The 19,387-nt window shown below is 45.2% G+C and overlaps 1 protein-coding gene across 2 annotated transcripts in view; it reads right to left on the bottom strand.

Annotated features, from left to right (window-relative positions):
* Positions 1-13,728, bottom strand: part of EPN2 (epsin 2) — a 42,125-nt gene extending 28,397 nt beyond the window's left edge. For both annotated transcript variants that reach the window (XM_082291840.1, XM_082291841.1), the window contains exon 1: positions 13,603-13,728. The gene's annotated coding sequence lies outside the window, so the exon portion shown is untranslated. The remainder of the gene's footprint in view (positions 1-13,602) is intronic.
* Between the last annotated feature and the right edge of the window lie 5,659 nt (positions 13,729-19,387).

Raw genomic sequence — 19,387 nt, 5'->3', positions numbered from 1 at the left:
GAGAACAGGGTTAACTCCAGAGGAAAGGTTTCATTTCCATTTTTCACAGCTTAAATGCTTGTCTTCTTCAATGTAATTTCTGAGGAGAGGAAATGGTTCAAAATCCAAAGTTTTGGAAGCTTTCCACTCCCTTTTACAAATGAGAGAACAAGGTCAGCTTTCACAGACAGCAGGTGGCCAAATTATTTCTTTATTTAAAGAGTTAATGCTGGAAGATAATTCTCCTTCAAATTTATGCATATTCAAGCCTGCCAAGGTTCAATTCTGCACTGGTTTTACAGTCCTGTCTCAGCCTCACTGAGGGAAAGTAACTCCAGCTTGGGAGATTTCTGGACACAAATCTGGTTCAGTTTTCTCCATACCACCTTTTCTTACTCCTTGTCTCCTTAAATTGACAGGATTTGAGCTCCATGGGAAACTCATTTCTCAGAGTGCACAGGAAGGGGGGTGAGGAGCAGATCTCTAACCTGCCTCACACGGCAGCACCACCTGGCCATGTTCTTTTGAGACCTGCCAAGCCACCGGTGCTGGGGCTTTGTCACCCCCAGCTCCATTTGCAGCTGGAATTATTGACAGAATGGCTGCAAATGCGCTCTGAAGGGCTGGGAGAGGGGACAGCTCTGCCAGACCTGCAGATCACTGCTAACAATCCAAATCTGACCTGCATCGGGATCTAATTTTAGGATTACGAGCTTTGACAACAGCTCTTTAAAAATAACACATTCCTCCCTTCTACGGCCAGGTCAAGTGTCACCCACAGTGCCACCTGCACTCAGCTGATTCTTCATACAGCAAGTACCAGGTGTGCAGTGAATATCAGAATATTGCAGAATTACAGACCAGTGTGAGGTCAGGCCATTACTCACTGAACCAGAAATTCCAAATGCAAATTAATCCACCAGGGCAAAGAAAATACCTCCCCAAACTTCCCAAAGGAGTTTGTTCTCTGGGGATTACCTGCTTCAACAAAAGCATTTCATCTGTTTTCTCACAAATTGAGTAGGAAAAATAATCACCCAATGTGTGCTTTGACTCAAAGGTAACAATCTGAAATAAATTCGGCTTACCAGGTATACTCAAACAGTGTTTTCAACTGAAGTAAGGAAAGTAGGAGACACTTCTTTCATATTTTCCTTCTGGAAGGGAAGAGGATATCCAATATGCTCGCCAGATAATGGGTCCTAGAATTTATTACTAATTAGATAAGTCCAGCCTTGTCACTTAGGCTGTTATGGGGTGACAGGCACCTGCTCAGGCCCTCACAGATCAACCTGAACACAGGAAGAACTGCAAAAAATACAAGACTACAAAATGTCAGCTCCCTTCTTTAAGCCCCAGTGTTTACCTGAAGAACTACAATTTTTAAAATTCATATTCATCTAGATGTGTGCTCACATATCAGACTCCATATTTTGGGAATGTGTTTTGGGAAGATACCTGCTACTTAAAATTACCCGATGATTTCATTAACTAAATTCATTCTGCACTTTTATTAATATGAAGCAGATGTCACCAAGTGCAGTTTCTCCCATCCTCCTACACACCACAGACATGAAACCACATTAATACACTCAGTAGGCCAGAGGCAAATGCTCACCATGACAAAGATTAGGGGGGAAAAACAGTTTAACTCTCCATGTTTCTACTGGTAGAAGCTAAAGGATTACTACTGTTATTTTATTACATGCATTTCTAAGGAAAAGTACAGGATGCCAAGAAATACCTGCCCATACATCCAAACACTATTTTTTCTAAAAAACAAATTACAAGCCTGCAGAGAAAACAGAGATTGATTTAATATCCTGCTTACATTCATCGATGTCCATTCACGGCATAACATTTCAAGGGCCTTCCCTCACAGCCACCAGATTTGCACAATCATCTTGCAACGTCAACACAATGTCTTAATTCAACTATCAGAGCTGGTAGCAACATCAGATTGCTTTAACCAACCCTCAGAAATTCAGGTACGTGAGCTGTGTGCTCATGAGACTAGGCTTTAGGAGAAAATCCTTCCCTGTCAGGCCCTGGCACAGGTTGCCTGGAAAAGCTGTGGCTGCCCCATCCCTGGAAGTGTCCAAGGCCAGGCTGGATGGGTCTTGGAGCTACTTGGGATAGTGGAAGGTGTCCCTGCCCATGGCAGCAGGTGGAATAGGATGAGCTGTAGGGTCCCTTCCAACCCAACCCATTCTGGGATTCTGTGACTAAGTTGCTGTAAGATTGCAAAGCAGGAAACACATCCCAAAAACCTCCCTGCCCCTCGCCGGAGGAATGTTCTGGCCAAAGCCCAGGATTTGCTGCCCAGCAGTCGGGCTTAGAGAAGAACTGATGATGGGATTCTCAGAAGGCAGAGCCCCCCAGCTCCTGCCTGCTCCACTCTGCCTCACACCAGATCTCCAGGTGGAAGGGCTCCTGTGACCTGATCCGACACATCGGGGCAGGCCAGCGGGACAGGCAGAGCTGGGGCTGCTCACCGATCACATCACCCAACCAATTAATCCCAAGGTCACTCTAATTACTTGAAAGAACACCCCAAATAAGGGGAGCACCAGTCATTTCAACAGCAGTCTCCAGTTACAGCTCACCAGGCAAAGCTGCACCTGGGAAGCTCAAACTGGTGGTGAAGTTGATGATGGTGGTTTAGATTTGGGACTTGCTTCAGCAGGTGACTGTGTAAGGACTGCAAACAGGGGTTCTGGGAAATCTCCTTTTCCTGCCTAGTAACAGCAATTCCATGTTGAAGACAGCCACAGAAAAGGAGGAAATTTGGTCCTTCACTCTCAAAATTACCAAACTTCATAAAATCTTAGCCCTGCCCTTTTCCCACACCGATTTTAGCTCTGTCCTGCAACACCAAATGTGCAGCTTTCCCTCTGACTCCTCCATATCTCCTATCTTTTCATACTGTACACACCACAGTTTCCAAAATCTTTCCCAAACCAACCCACCTCTTCTCCCTCTTCCTATCAGACCTGTCTAACATGTCCAGCACCACCACCCTGACAGGAGCAATTCCAGAGGAGAGGTCCCAGCTGTGCCACCAGCAGCCTGGATTTACACTGGATTCTGGTTACCAGGAAATAGAACTCAGGAATATTGAATAATATAAAAATAAGTCACTTTGGTCAACTTCTGTGCTGCCCCAGTTCCTGATTCTGAGCTATATTTTTAAGTTCAGCTTTGATGGAAGTGAATCACTAAAATATTTTTTTTAAAAATCAGCACATTTGACATAAGGATTTTGCCTCATTTTGCTGCTTGTAACTTTCCAATTCCTTCATTCAGGCACAAAGAAGAGTCATCCTTGTTCGCCAATGCTTAGGTTTGTTATTATTTTATTATTATTTTGTTGATTTTTGTGGAATTAGGGGGAAAAAAAAATCTGGTTTGAAGATGCCAGTGAATCCCACATTCTCCTATGCAGATATACAGAAATTTTCAGCTGTCAGCAGAACAATTCCTCAAGTTTTCTGAATCCATCCTCCAGCAGTAAAATTCTACCTACTCTTTTATCTATTCTAGATATTTAGACGGAAAATTATTTGAGTGGGAGGCAGCTTGTTCGTTTCAAAGAGGATGACAAAGACTTGTTACTCAAAAGCATCTGTGCCTGTTTCATCATTAAAAGGTCATTTTCTTCCAGTCAGCTCTTGCAGAGAACATGTTCTACCCCCTTAGCTTTGATACCCTGCAAGCAGCAACTCTGCTCCTGTCCTTGGGACTCCAGATATCTCCTAAGGAATCCACATGGAGAAGGCAATACCAACCTCTGTTTTCAAAGCAGCTGATTATGGCTTGGGATATATTAAACAAAAAGCAATAAATCCCTTGTGTAGCACTGCTCCTCCCTGTCCCTCCCAGAGCTGCCTGCTGTCTCTGCCTGGTGATTATTGTTTTGACTAGTGGTTTCGTGCAAGTCATTAAAAACATTCTCTCGTCAGATTTAGAAGCAGAACACAAAAGTGGCTTAAAAACTCACCCACTCCATTTTCTCATTTTTTCAAGAGCTTTCCACCTAGTCCAAATGCACAGAAGCCCATTAACATCCATCAGAGAGCAGTAATGAATTCATCAATATTGCTCCAATCCGTGGGCACAGCATCGTGCTGAATCATTTAGTAACTACATCTGCAGCAGGAAGGGCTCACACAACCCCTCCTCACACTGCCAGCAACCACCTCCCTGAAGAAGGAAAAATGAATGTATTGAGATCCCCCCCAGCTCTGTTATCCCTCTTGATGGGGTTGGCCGTGCCTCTCCACACCAGTATTCCCACAGCCATCAAATCCTGCCTGGAGCTGCTCCTCCTGGACGTCTCCCTCCTTTGCCAAGCCACCTGCAGGCTTGCAAGAAGCTTTCAGTGCTCTTTCTTTCTATAAATGACACAAGGATTTGGGTTTTCCCTGCTTTTTAATCTATGTGGCAAATACTTTAAGCCTTAAACTGAGTTTTTAATTTGCAAAGAAAAAAAATAACAAAAACCCCTCAACACCAGGTTACTGCGATCGTTATTGCCACACACTGGACCGTGATTTTATTTTGGTGTCTATTTACAGAGCTATGGAGGGACAAACTTCTTCCTCCAGCAAGTTTTCCTAACAGTGAAAGTTCTATACATGAGAAAAGCTAAAAGCTACCAAAATCAGCCAGTCTTAAAAGAATAATTATCAAGTAACATGGAAGTTTAGCTAAAAAAAAAAAAAAAAAAAAAAAAAAAGACTTTACCTGTGGCTGGAGTACAACAGTATTAAATTACTGTTCTCATAACAAAGGAAAAGAAATTTATTCTTGAAAAAAAAAAAAATAGGCCTTAATGATATAAACAAAATTATCCTTAAATGTAGATTGGAAACTACTTTGCCAGCTTTGCCCAGGGATGTCAAGGCTGGTGGGCTCTGCAGTTTTCCATCTCTCTAAGTCCCTTCCTTGTGTTTACACTCTCAGTTGTAATGGTATCTCTAATTAACCTCAAGAATAAAGAGGGTTTTGTTAAGGTAGCCCTTATAAAGCAAGCAAAGTTACTTCAACTCTCAGTACGCTTGCTGCCTTAACACAGATGATGTCTCAGAGCACATACACTCACACATGTGTCTACATATCCTCAACTCCCACGGCTTAATTCAATTAATACTATTAAATCTTTAATGCTTGGCTTCAAAGGCTTTTTTTAAATTTTTAATAGCTCTCATAGGTTAGCATGAATGTTCTAAGTCTTTCTGCTATATTTTAAATAAACTCCTCTTTTCTTGCCACTTTGATGTTTGCCTTTCTGACAAACCTCTGCTCTGTGAAGCTGCTGCGACTTTGTTTTGTGTGCAACGATGACATTACAAGCTCCAAGAGATATGTTAATCACCGAGCTGGAATCTGGGATTTTTTTAATTCCTCTCACCTGCCCTCTGGGCTGGGAGTTGGCGCCAGAACAGCTTTCATCAAAACAATGAAACCCATAAGGAGAGAAGATGCAACTGGCAAGAGGGGGCTCTGATTTGCATCTGTTTAGCATGGAAGCAGCAGGCGGGGCTTAATTCTCTTTTACTCTGCTTTCCCATGAAGGAGAAAATGCGAAATTCACCATATTTTATTTAAATTGCTAAAACAGGAGTTTTGACAAAAGACTAGTCAAGCTGGATGGAAGAATAAGCCTTGTGGCATCTAAAGGCACATCCATTTCATACGTTTGACGGGCATTCAGTGTGTTTTTCATTCTCCCCTTCTCTCACTCCTTGTGAGACCCCTCCCCACCTTGCCCTGCCCCATTTCTAAATTTTGAATTTGTGAGACAAGAGACAAAGCTTTGACAGCAAATTTCAGGCCTTTCTATAAACTACAACAAGAAACAAAAAAGAAAAAAAAATACAGCACAGACTTTCCTCCTCCTTTAAACTTTATTTTTCTTCTGAGTAAGAAAAAGAAAACCCTTCTTAAAATAAAACTAAAAATCAGCATTTCCAGGGACAGGAAAAGGCACTATAGTATTATATACACTATCCAAGCCGACACAAAAAAGAAGAGATTAAAACCCTGGCTGTAAGCCAAGGCATCCAGACACAATTTTGCACAGAGCATACATAACAAAAGTGTTCCTGCATTCAGGATGTTGGAGCGTGTTTCCTGCACTCACACCTGGAAAGCCAACAGCACTAAAAACCACGGATCCCAGTCAGCCCCAGATCAACAGGTCCCTCACACCTCCAGAGGGAAGGATGTGCTCACACTTTGATCCAGACCATCTCCCACAGAACAGAACCCCCCTCATAAAGCAAATGAAAAACAGAATAATGAAGACAACCTACAAAACTCTCCTGCTGTTCTCCACTCCTCAACATTTCAGCAGAGTTCCCACCACACAGAGCACTCCCCAAAATTCCAAATCTCCAGCCATACTTTTATCCTGACTTTTAAAGCCGATGTAAATACTCTTGGAAGCATCCTATGGTCATATTATTATGAAATTAAATATACACAGACACTATTGGTTGGCAGACAGACAACAAAATGGCAATTGCAGCACTCAGTGTGTTTAAAGCAGCAGGCCAGGCAAAAAGAGATTATTCACTAGGTAGTCAAACGTAAAAAAGAGCCAGACATGTCAGTCTGTCTCAGTCTCTCACAAAGGGGTCAGCGATTTGTAAATTTTAAACACAACACTTAAGCAGTTTTGCAGACTAAAAATCCTTTGATGATTTACCTCAGTGCTCCTCCGCAATAAACCAGTTTAAAAGTGATTTTGCTGGACTCAAGCTTTTATATCTCAGCTTCTCTACAAGAATTCTGAAAGCCAAGTCAAACCAATTATAAACATTCCTGTATTTTAACTTCCTTATTAAAGCTTCCCAAGAGAACCAGTAAACATATAAACATAAATATCTTTCAGAGGAGTCACCCATGTACCAATAAAATCTCCAGAAAGCAGCAGCTGCTTTGGTGAAAAGGTATGAAAAAACATGGGCTGCACAATCATAATCCAGTGCAAGGACAGTCATGCTGTTCTTCTGAGCAGCAGGTAGAAATTTCTGCCTTAAAAATATACATAAATGGTAGATTCTCAAAAAATTACAGTATTAAACATTGATTTCCGATCTGCATTTGCATACTCCTAAGGGAAGAAGCCGGCGTCACCTATGCTGTTTATCTAAAAACATTCCAATAGAGGCATTATCTTGACTTTCTGAGAAACTCTTCTAAATTGGTAGACAAAGTTTAACTTCATGAACTCTGCTCAACACCAGCAGCAAAATATAGTAACACTTCTCACAGGTAATAAGCATTCCATCCTTAAAAAAAAAAAATCACTGCAAGCAGCAGAACACTGCAAGAAGCAATCAAACCCCTGCAATAAGGCAGGATGGGCTCAGAAGGCAAATATTTCATTAGATAACACAACAGAGGCAAGTTCAGGCTTTCAAATGGTCATTAGAGAAAGAGGTTTTTATCAAATAATTAAATACATGGGCAGGGGCATTTTAAAGATGCACCAAACCTTCCCTGGATCTGAATATTGAGGGTAATGCATAATCAGGAATCTCTAAGCAGACATTACCAGTCACATTCCAGCCATGTCACAAAATGAGAGGGTATTTCCCTGATTAATTAGTTAAGTGAATAATTAAAAGTATTCAAGTTCTGTTTTCAAGTAACAACTGAAGTGCTTTCCTTTACATACACCATGTGGCAGAGCACACTGTGCTTGACCATCCACCAGAGAACAGGCATGTTAAAACAGCTCTAAACAGAACTGCAGGATAAGGATTAATTAATTATCTTCAATCCTGGCTGATTTCATAGGTTAGAGCAAACATCTCTGCCTTACTGCTGTTGTCACAAGCCTCATCCCTGTTCAAACAGAGCTGAAAGTCAGTAGAAAAGCAGCTTCAGCAGCAATTGGGTCAACAGATTTGGCTGAAGAAATCCTCATCACTAAAAAGAAATAAATAAATAAAAATCAGAATGACAAAACTAAGGTGATGTTTGGGGTCTGTTCACCCAGTCAGCAACACACGAGGAACCTCCTGGGAACGGAATTCCTACCTACAGGAAAAGATGTCTGCAGGATTCTTTTGTGCTGCCATCTCAGGGGAGGAAGTTACCTTTACAAATACTTTGCTTTGTCTCTCCCTGAGGAATAACAAAACTGTCTGTATCAGTTGTTTTAGTGGGGTTTGTCCCACAAAGGTTTTACTTGTGAACCGCACAACCCTCCCACCAGTGAGCAATTTACTCATGCGATTACTCCCAGTGGACTCAGAAGAACTGTGCGAGAAAGAAGGAACTTTGCCAACCCAAGGGTTGCACAATTGGGGGGGGGGGGGGGGGAGAAGTAAAACCAAATCAGGGAGGGGATAAATTGCAACTGACAAAAACTACAATCAAGAAATAGCTGGTGACAGATTGTTATTTAAGTACAAGGAAGTGATTTAAACAGGAGCAGTTGTAATAAGATTAAACGATTCTCTATTAAGATTCTTAAAATGTCTTTGTTCTAGCAAAGCTCTGAAAAGACCATTGCCCTTGCAAAGGTTCAGAAACTACTAAATTGATGTTAAGTCTAGAGATTAATATGATTTGGGAGAATAAAGAAAAAAATGTAAAAGAACATCCCAGACATCATTAGTACCTTGTCACCCATGCTGGTATTTTTCCCTAGCCAGGCTACGACGTGTGTTATAGCATTTATTGGTGGCAAAACTCAAACCCAACAAACAGAAGTAGAGAGCTTGCTCTGCCTGGGTTTCTGCTTTTAAATAATGAAAACTCCCAGGTTGATTTTAGAAGCCATCACATTATGTAAGTGACATCTCCAGAAGAGCAGGGAAGTCTCTATGAGGTTACACTGGAGAGAGATTAAATCAGTGTCTGGCTGCAGAATTTCAGCCATGACCCCCAGACTCCACCATGTATTTTAAGAAGGCAGTTCTAAAAATTCAGCCCCCAAAATTGGCCATAACTCCTGCAACACTGAAAAGCAAACAAGGGAGTCTTCAGATTTCTGCCTTGTAGGGTGGACATAAAACATCTCTAGCTAAAGTGTCTGGCACGGTTTGAAACTAACAAGCAGCTTTAAACTTTCAAAATAAAAATTATTCCTTAATTTATTCAAGTATTGTTCACTGAGTGCTGCATTCTGAGAAACAGATAAGCCTGAAAGAGCCCAGGTCTGTCCCAAGCCTGCAGAAGCAGCACAGAGGCCTTCTCCAGCCTGGGTCACCCTCCAAACTCTCCTGGACCTCATGACCATTTAGTATTTACTATATGGTGACACAACAAGGCTCAGGCACTGCAGACAACATGGCTAAAACAGCTCTGGGAGGAAAGGCAGGAACAGTGTGGAAGGAAACAGGAGCAGGAACACTGTGGAAGGAAACTGCAGAGGTCTCATGCACACATTTCAGCTAATTACTTGAGACAGCTCAGGGAGCTCCACTCCTGATGGCAGAAGGAAAACTATTCCTTGAAAACAATTTGTATGGATCAGGACAACAAAACAGAGTGTGACAGACTCCTTAAAACTTCCCCCAGCCACCTCCACCATAAAACACAGATAAGGGGAGCCTCCAAGGTAGAACTGCACCCAGGCCTGGGCTGGGACTGGTTTTACCCAGCCCCAGAGCAGAGCCAGCTGCACTCCTGCTGCCAGTGGGGACCTGTCTGTGCCTGAGTTCCTGTTTCCCCACCCGCACAGAGCTGGATTTTGCAAGCCAAGGCACAGGAGGCGTGAACAGCCCAGGCCTGACCTTGAACACAAGCTCGAGGCACCAGTTAGAGGCATTTATGTTAACAGCCCTGGGTGACAGGAAACGGATAGACACACTATTAACAATTAATGCAACACAGGGAATTGGCTCTGAGATCAATTTAAGTTCAATTTTTGCACCAATACCAGAAAAATGAGCTGAAAATTATCTATACAGAAGAAAAGCATCTCGTTAGCATAGTAACTTAAAGTTATATTTCCATATAAAAAGGCATAATAGTGAATTACAAACTGAATTCTGCAAATATCTCCAGTGTCAGTGCAACCAACAAATACAAAGTATTTGTATATACTGATTTTCTAATTAGGATCATCATTTATACAAACTCCACTATTAGATATTTACATAGAACTCAACCTTGGTAACTTAAGCTACTCTCCTTAAACTCTGCTTACAACCACTGGTTACCTACAGAAACCACCAAAGAACTTTCTGACCCGTATCAATGGTTTGGAGCAGCCATCATAAAATCAAGCAAATCCCAAATTTGGAAACCAGAGACAAAACTGTTTTTTGTAAAATGATAAATAAAGAATACCAGTTTTCCTGTAGCTTTCTGCCTGCTGCACCACTCACCGAGAGGCTCAACCCAACAGCCACTGAGTTCTAGATCCATCCTGAAGCTCACAGTCTCTGAATTCGCTCTCACATTCATCCATTCTGAATTCTTTTTCCATCCAGAACAGGAAAGCAGTCCTGTAACAACCACCTAAACTGATTAACTCAGACTTTTTAGGGTCTGTTATTCAGCACAGCCCAGTCTGTACCAAACCTGGAGCACACCAAAGCTAACAGACCTACAATCAGCTGCGGCAGGTTTTATTCCAGAGGACGGCAATCCACGTTGCTCTCCTCCATGGAGTCTCCTGCCTTCTTAATGAGCAGACAGGCAACTGAAACACACAAAAACCTGCTGTTCTTTGAAGCACTTAAGCCAGCAGGATACTGGTACGTTTCGATATTTTCCCCGCACAGATCAGAGCGAGGCAAAGTGGGAAAAGAACATTACAGGCGTTCCTACAAACCAGGCACATTTCATTTTCTATTAGCAAGATCCCAAGGGACACTTTAGCGCTCTGCAAATATGGCCCTGGAAGACTGGGAAGTTGCTTCCTGAGTACCAGTCATTAAAGAAAGATATTAGTGTAACTTACATTCTTCTACACCAAGCAAAGCCAGAGTCATTTCCCCATCCTACGTACAAGACCCAAGAAAAGCAAGATCAGGAACATCATAACTACTCTTTAATGTATTTCCCCTAAACTGATTATCATTTAATGATTTCTCTCTCCCTCTAAAGGAAAGAAAAACAGCCAAAGAAACAAAACACCGATATCTGTATCAAGAGAGACTATCAGCATTTTTATGAAGTAACAAATTAGGCCTTTGGCATTTCCCAGCAGTGATCCAAGATTTGAGGCTTCTTAAAAGCTCCAAGTTTTAAAGTAATCAAATGGCTGACAGCTGGAACAAAATTAGCATGATTAACCAGTTATGTAAATAATGATGTGGTCAGTCCAAGCCAAATTCATTTCTGCTACCTGCATTATACTGGACATCAGATGTTTGTGAACTCTTCACTAAATGTGACTGCAGGAATAATGGAAGTGAAAACCAACATGACCATCACCAGCCAGGCTTCCTGACAGTCAGGGATGTCTCCTCTGCTCCTTCCACAACCATCAGGTAACTCACAGACAGGACTTTTTCCACCCAAGTATTACTCACCACTGCTTAGCTTCTACCTAGAGAACAGGTCAACTACTTTTTCTCATGAGCAAAATCCACGGAGAGATGAAAAAAGACAGAGAGAGGCTATTTACAAGAGCTTGGAGGGACAGGACAAAGGGGAATGGCTTCCCACTGCAAGAGAGCAGCATTGGATGGGATATCGGGAAGGAATTCCTCCCTGTGAGAGTAGGGAGGCCCTGGCACAGGGTGCCCAGAGAAGCTGTGGCTGCCTCATCCCTGGGAGTGTCCAAGGCCAGGTTGGACGGGGCTTGGAGCAAGCTGGGACAGTGGGAGGTGTCCCTGCCCATGGCAGGGGTGGGACTGGACAAGCTCCGAGGTCCCTTCCAACCCAACCCATTCTGGGATTCTAAGATCCTGTGAGTGCTACATTTCATTTCCTAAAGGTTGATAATAATTTTCATTCCTCAGCAGATGCAAAAGTCAAGCTGCTGTGTCAGAGAACTGTTGTAACACAAGAGTAATGTTGCAGAGTTACTTCTTGGAATCAAGGAAGTTACAATCAGCACCCCCAAGTCAAACTTCCTCAAATGTAACCCACAGTCAAATTGGCCTTATCAGACTTCGCCTTCAGGAATGCACACTCATGGGTCATTCGTGCTTGATAATTTTTGATAACATAGTTAAATATTTAATATGGGCAAGATTATCTCTGAAATTCTGTCGAGCTAGTTTACCATTACTTTGCGCTTATAAAGGAAAATTTATCAAAAGTTTTGATTCTTCCCAATAAACCTCTATATTTGAGTTGGTTCAAAAATAACACATCTGAGAATCAGCCAAGACAAACATACTGAGAAGTAATTCCTAAACAGGCTGCATTTTACTAAAGATACCAATACAATATATTTATATTTCTAATTTTAAAAAAATCATTCATCCCACATTTCACATCCCAACAATACAATTTCCTATGACCTTGTGTCTCACAAAACATAGCAACACACTGGAATTATGCAAGAGTTCTGTATTACCATAAAACATGTATTTCAGTGGAGAGAATAATAAAACTTAATCTCGTGGCCTGATTTGAATTTTGAACTCCTGAAGTCAGACTCCACAGTCCATAACATCTGCAACAGCTTCACAATCCTAACAAGTATTTTAGGCCTCCTGTTGAAAATAGATGAGCATGTAGATAATTCAGGGTATTTTCTTATAGATAAGAACAAAAAATATGTCCAATTGCTGTAAATTTTAAATCTCACCTGGCTTTTCAGATCAGCGTCAATACCATACTTGAGAAGAGGGAGGGGGAAGCATTACACACCCATAAAACTGAGACCAAACGCTACCAGTTTTAGAGCCTTAGAGCTTTAAATCTTAACATGAATATTTTAACATTTATATTAAAGCCTTACGGCTTTAAAATAGGGGACTTCCATTGTGGGCAGCCTGTGATAATTACTGTTTCAATACATTTCACAGCAATAATGCCTAATGTAATACAGCTCACTGGCTACCCAACCCTAATCTGTAGCATCACAGGTACTGCAGGTAAAAAATTTTAAATACATATATATAACTATGTATCAATGTATATACATAGAAGGAGAGAGAGAATATCACAGAACCACAGAAAATCACAGAATTATTAGGGTTGAAAGGGACCCCTGGAGATCATCCAGTCCAAGCCCCCTATATAAAACAGACCCTTAAAAATGATTAAAAGCATTAATACACATCTCCCAAACAACGCTATTACTGAAAATACGACAAAATAACCCCCGCCCCGCCACGATGGAGGTGAACAACGCCGGGGCGGGGGTCGGACAGGGCGGACCCGAGCCCCCCCCGCCCCGGCGCCGCCACCGGGAGCCCCCCGAGCCCGCAGGCCCCGCCATCCCCCGCAGCCCCGGGAGGCCCATCGGGAGCCAGGCCCAAACTTCGGGCCGCGGGGGTCCAGCCCGTCCCCGCCGCCGCCCGCCCAGCCACCCACCGGCGACAACAAAGGCCACCGCGGCCCCGCGCCCTCCCCGCGGGGACCCCCGGGGGCCCTTCCCGCGCCCACCCCGCGCCCCTCGGAGGGAAAAGGCGGGGGTGTGGGGGCTGCCCGTCCGTTCCCCCCCGTCCCGCAGCCCGCGGGAGCCGCGCTGACCTGCGGGCGCGGGGCGGGCGCGGTGTCCCGGTGTCCCGGTGCCCGGCGGCCGCGGGCTGCGCTTGACACCCACACGCACCATCCAACATGGCGGCGGCGGCCGCGGGGAGGCGGCGGAGGAGGCGGAACCGGCGGCCGCGCGCGGCCCCGAGGCGCGGCCGCGCTGAGGGCGGGGGGGACGCGGCGCTGCCCGTCCCCTCCTTCCCTCCCTCTTCCCTTGCCTCCCGCCCTCCTGCCGCGGCTCCTCGCAGGCAGACCCGGCGCCAGTGAGGAGTGAAGCAGGATCGGTGGCCGGGCAGAGCCCTCGGAGAGGGTCCAAGGCTGCCTTCGTCGGAAGGAGAGCGCCTGGGGAGCCCCCTCAGTGTTCACAGCACCCAAGAAAAACTGGTGTCAGGGCTAGAGATCCCCCAAAACCCAGGGACAGATAATACAAAATAATGACTATCAGTAAAAAATAACCACTTTTATAGAGCAGCGAACAGTTTAGAGAGGAGTTGAGGCCACCTCTGATGGAAGGAGAAGGCTTGGGGAACACCCTCCTCCTCCACACTCACAGCTCCCAGGAGACACTGATTTCAGGGCACGGTAGCCCCCCAAAAATCGAGGTCCAGTGTAGGCTGGCAGCCCCCAAAGCACAATCATAGAATGAATTAGGTTGAAAAAGACCTGAGGTCATCAAGTCCAACTTACGACCAAACACCCCCTTGTCAACTAGACCATGGCACTGAGTGCCACATCCAGCCTTTCCCTGAACACCTCCGGGGACAGTAACTCCACCACATCCCTGGGCAGCCCATTCCAATATTTAATCACTCTTTCCATGAGAAAATTCCTCCCAATGTCCAACCTGAACCTCCCCAGCACAACTCCCATTGCCTCACACAGCACAGATAATGCACTTTCCCCCTCCCACTGAAGATGCCAATATAAAATAACCACATTCATGGATAAGGAGACACTTTACAGACACATTTGTGGATCAGGGTCACCACACAGGGTGATGAAGGGGAGCTCAGCAGGAACACAAGCACGAACGTGGCGGGAGGAGCTGGACGGTCTGGGTGGGTCGCAGCACACGTGCTTCCCCTTGGGATAATGACTAAACCTGTGTCTGGTATCGCAGGCTGGAGGAGGTTACTGGTTCCATTGTAGTCCTCCCTGGATATATTTGTTCCCATCGTAAAACTGTGAGACAATTCAAGGAAACGGGACATGGCTGCTCGGGAGGCGATCGGGATTGGTGCTGCCAGGGGAGAAGCTGGATAGCAGAGCTCTGCTTGGATCACTGCTGGCACAGGGAAGTCCTGCTGGTTATTTAAAACCCAAATTCCTGAGGAATCATGCCTTACAAAAGCATAGGAAAACAGAAATGTGGAGCAAAATCCAGTTTATGAGTCACTGCTTTTAAGTGAAAGGAAGGTCAGGCAGGGCTGAGCTGCAAACTTCATCAAATCTCAGAATGGTTTGGGAAGGGACCTTAAAAATCATCTCATTCCAAACCTTGCCATGAGCACGGACACCTTCCACTATCTCAGGTTGCTCCAAGCCCCATCCAACCTGGCCTTGAAAACGTCCAGGGCTGAAGCATCCACCACTTACAGCCCAGCCCTTTCTCCCATGGAGCCACTATCAAATCTGCCACAGATTTGAGGCTTACATACAGAACTGCAGTGAAACACTGAGTGAGCTGCATTGAAAGCAACTTGTTTAGAAATGCTGCAAATTCCAATTTCTTGAACACCATCTGGGAGCCAGGAAGCTCTGAATCTTCTGCAGCGAGCTGTGATTCTGGCTTAGCTGTTAACCTTGAGCTAGGCAGGATTAAATTCTGGGTGAAAAAAATGAGGGATCAGCACACATCTGATGGTATCAGCAGGAGCTGAAAGAGTACTTCCCCCTTTTCTTCTCTGCAAGAAAACAGCAATGATGGAAACCCAATGTTTCTGTGCACGTTCATTAATCCTAATGATAAGATGCTGACAGCTCTAAAGGAGGAGAAGAAAGCTCTTGGTTAAAATAAAATGGGAAGACCAGGATTGTTCCTGCTGCCTTCTCTCCTGCCTGTGGTCCTTCCAGATCTGGGCAGACAGCTCTCCAGAGCAGGAAGCAGCTTCCTCTCCTTTCCCAGCTCCATCCCAGGTGTCTGTCTACATCATTAAGTGTGCAAATCAGCAAAAACCTCCTGCAGCTGGCACACTTCCACCAAAAAAACTGTTTTATATCAACCAGATCGAGCCCCTTAGGGCAAGTAAAACAAACCAGCCAAGTAAAAGTACTTATTTTTTGATTATTATATCCTTGTTAATGCCTTAAATTGCAGTGTTCCTGCAACACTGGGCAGGTACCTGAGTGGTACAGCTGCACCAGCAGAGCTTTGCCCAAGCTGCACAGGGATGTTCCCTCCTGGTGGTCCCCTGAACAATCTCGTGGCAGTGGATTTCTGTCTCTTGTTTCATATTAGCAACAGGAGCTCACTGCATTTGTCCTTGATTTAAAACCCAGGAGCTGGCGTAGAACACTTCCCTCTCCAGCCCTGCCCCATCCCTCTTTGGAGCAGGCTGTACCATGACTTGGATATTGACCCAAGCCACTCTCTGATCCTTCCCAGCCCACAACATTTCAGCTGCGTTGGCAGAACCAGAGTTCAAGGCCATGATTTGCAGTCTGATTTGGGCACCACGAGCCGAGAGCTGCGGCACCACCCTGGTAACCAGCAGAGCGATCCACACAGCTCACAGGCTCCCAGGATATCCTCGGGATATGGAAAGGACTCACAAGGAGCAAAGCCAACTCGTGGTCCTGCACAGGACAACACCAAGGATCAGGGACACCTTTCACTACACCAGGCTGCCCAGAGCAGCTGTGGCTGCCCCATCCCCACAAGTGTCCAAGGCCAGGCTGGATGGGGCTTGGAGCAACCTGGGATAGTGGGAGGTGTCTCTGCCCACGGCAGGTGTGGAACTGGAGGGTTTCTGAGATTCCTTCCAACTCAAACCATTCTGGGATTCTATGAATCCCACCCTGTGCCTGAAAGTGTTGTCCAAACGCTTCTGGAGCTCTGGCAGTCTTGGTGCCATGACCATTCCTTGGGGAGCTTGTTCAGTGCCCCAGCACCAGGTGAAAAACCTTTTCCTAGTATCCCAACCTAAACCTTCCTGGCACAGCTTCATGCCATGCCCTCAGGTCCCACCACTGGTCACCAGAGACGAGGTGGTGGCAGTGAATCCAGCAAGCAGGAGTAGAGGACTGTTGCAAGGCAAGGAGCAGGAGGATAAGGAGTGGGATGTCTGAAATGCAAGAGGCTCTCCCAGAGAAGATGAGGAAGGCACATCCTCCCTCGGCTGCTCTCCCAACTAACCTAGGGAAGAGCAGCTGCCAGGGAGCCCCAGGAGGGCCTGTTCCACAGCCATAATGGGAATATCACCCACGTGGGGCAGAGCACACCACTAATTAGCTAATGAGTTTGTTCCAAATGTCTGGCCAGGGTGCGAGGGACAACAGGAGAGCACTTGAAAAGCCCCAAACAACGACAAGTGCATTTGCCTCTTGTTGCTGACCCCAGCCCCGCATTAACAAATAGGTCACAAACAACGGTGCTTTGCAGTGATCTAATCCTCCAGCCATATGTCGGCTGCCCGAAAAAACCCTGCACAGAGAACACCCCAAAGCTCTGCAAAAATCCCAAGGAAAACTCGATAAATATATCCCTGCCGTTTGAAATTTGATTTCCTCACTCTATTGTTTCTCATTTCCTGAGAGCTGGCTTGGTGGATCACATTTTCTGCCTCTGTCTCCAGTGCTTGTAAGCAAACAAGACTGAATCTCATTATCCTGATGCATGGCCCTGGCTGTGTGCAATCCGATCTCTAAATCACAGTCATTTTGCTCCATTACTGATTTTCCTTCCCACTCCTAACCTACAGGTCTTCAGAGAAATCAATGCAGAAATAGAGACGAGCATCATGGAATGAAGGTGTGTTTAATGTTCAGCACTTCAGGCTGGATTAAATAGCCAAGTGAGAAACTGCCTCGTGTCTCAGGAGGTTGGGCACCCTCCACACCAGTGGCAGCTGGAGTTTCCCAGCCTTCCCGGGAAGCCACATGCTTCCACATGGGGTAAATGGGGACTTCAGTCCCTAAGAGCCCAGTTTGGGAAATCTGCTAATTAAATAGTCTGGGCAAACACAATCATCATTGTCCTTAGAGCCAAAGCAGCGAGATGTTTCTCAACAAGCACAGACCCTCCCCGGAATTTTCTGAGCTGTCTGCATGTTGCTGACAGTTATAGAGAATATATTCAGATTATACAACTTGATGTTCACCCCGGGTTATTCTCTCCTGGATTCATGAATATTTCATGGAAATATGCAAAATCTGAGTTACAGTCTTGTCTGCTTCAATTAGACACATGGATCCACAGGGTCTGCAGCCCTACCACACTTCCAGGGTTTGTCTACAAAGCGAGAAGAACCAAAATAAGAGTTTAGCTCCCCTCCCATCATATTTAGCCTGGGTTCTTCAAACATCTTTAAATAAGGGAGAAAAGCAGAAGGATGGGAATGAGGGAGAGTAGAGCCCAGTGAGCCTGTGCCTGAGTTCAGCTGGAAGCAACCCAAGCTAATCAGAGCAGAGCCAGCAGGAGGAGGTTCGTTCCCTTCGTGATGCAGACAAACTTGTAGAACTGTTTCCAATGCAAATATTCGTTTTGACAAGTTCAAAATTAATACACCTCTAATATGGGTATTCAAAACAGACCTTTTCTGAACACGTTGGCAGATTCATGAAAAGAGAAGAGAGAATGCAAGCCCAGCACATTCTGGTTTTCTCAAAATGAATGTGCTCTGACAGTGCAAGAGGCAGTGACGTTTGAATGTGCTTAGTTCTAGTAATTACCAAGTGTTGTGTTTCTTTAGAAGCGGGAGCTGTTCTCATCTGTGGGCACCTTCCCTCATTCCTTTCTCCTTACTGCTCCAGAGGTGCAGTTTCTCCCATGCCACAGCAAGAAGCCAAGGCTACTGTGCTGCTTACATTAAATCCCACTGAGGCCTCAGGGTGAAATTCCACAGGTTTTAATTGACCTAAGTCAGGGTGTTGTGGTTCCTGCCCTTCCTCCACCACCCCTTCCCATTCCCTCCTTACCATCAGCACCAGCTTATACCACCCGTGGTGAAGATTAATCACTTTTTGGGGGGGAGTGTTGCTTCTCAACCAGTTCAGCTCCCTAAACTAGCTCACCAGAGGGTCAGATGAGCACCCACATCAGCAGAAAAGAGAGGACAGGGCCATACAAGGCCACACCAACTGCTGAGGAGGTATTTTTCTGGGTTTATAGGACACAAGGAGCACATTTGACCTAAAGAGCCTGGATCTGCTGCTTGTTTCCAGGCTGGGAGCACTCACCCACTAGGACCATCTGCACAGTTTGGAGTGGCAGACTCAGACCCAGCAAAGCTGGGCTCATTTAGTGTTACCATCTGGCTCCCCAAAGCAAGTCACCAAGGCAGAGGCAGTAAGCTCCTGCTGAAGGACAGGCATTCCCTTTTGCTTGGTACAGTTTGTCCTATCCCTCTTGACTTCCTCCTTGTCACAACAAGAGGACTTCCTGCCAGGATGGAGCTGATGGACAACGTCACCCATCAGAATTCCTCCTCATCATTCCTGCAGCCACCCAAAGCATGTCACCAGGAGAGTCAGACCCTCCCTTTTGCCCCAGGCCCATCCTCTGAACTGATAGAGGCTCCACAATAATTTCCACAGGATGACCTGTGCAGTTGCACAAGGACCT

The sequence above is a fragment of the Coloeus monedula genome, assembly GCF_965178545.1.
Source record: "Coloeus monedula genome assembly, chromosome: 16".
In the NCBI taxonomy this organism is placed as follows: domain Eukaryota; kingdom Metazoa; phylum Chordata; class Aves; order Passeriformes; family Corvidae; genus Coloeus; species Coloeus monedula.
Note: the sequence above shows the minus strand (reverse complement) of the source record. Positions and strands in the feature narration are given on the sequence as shown.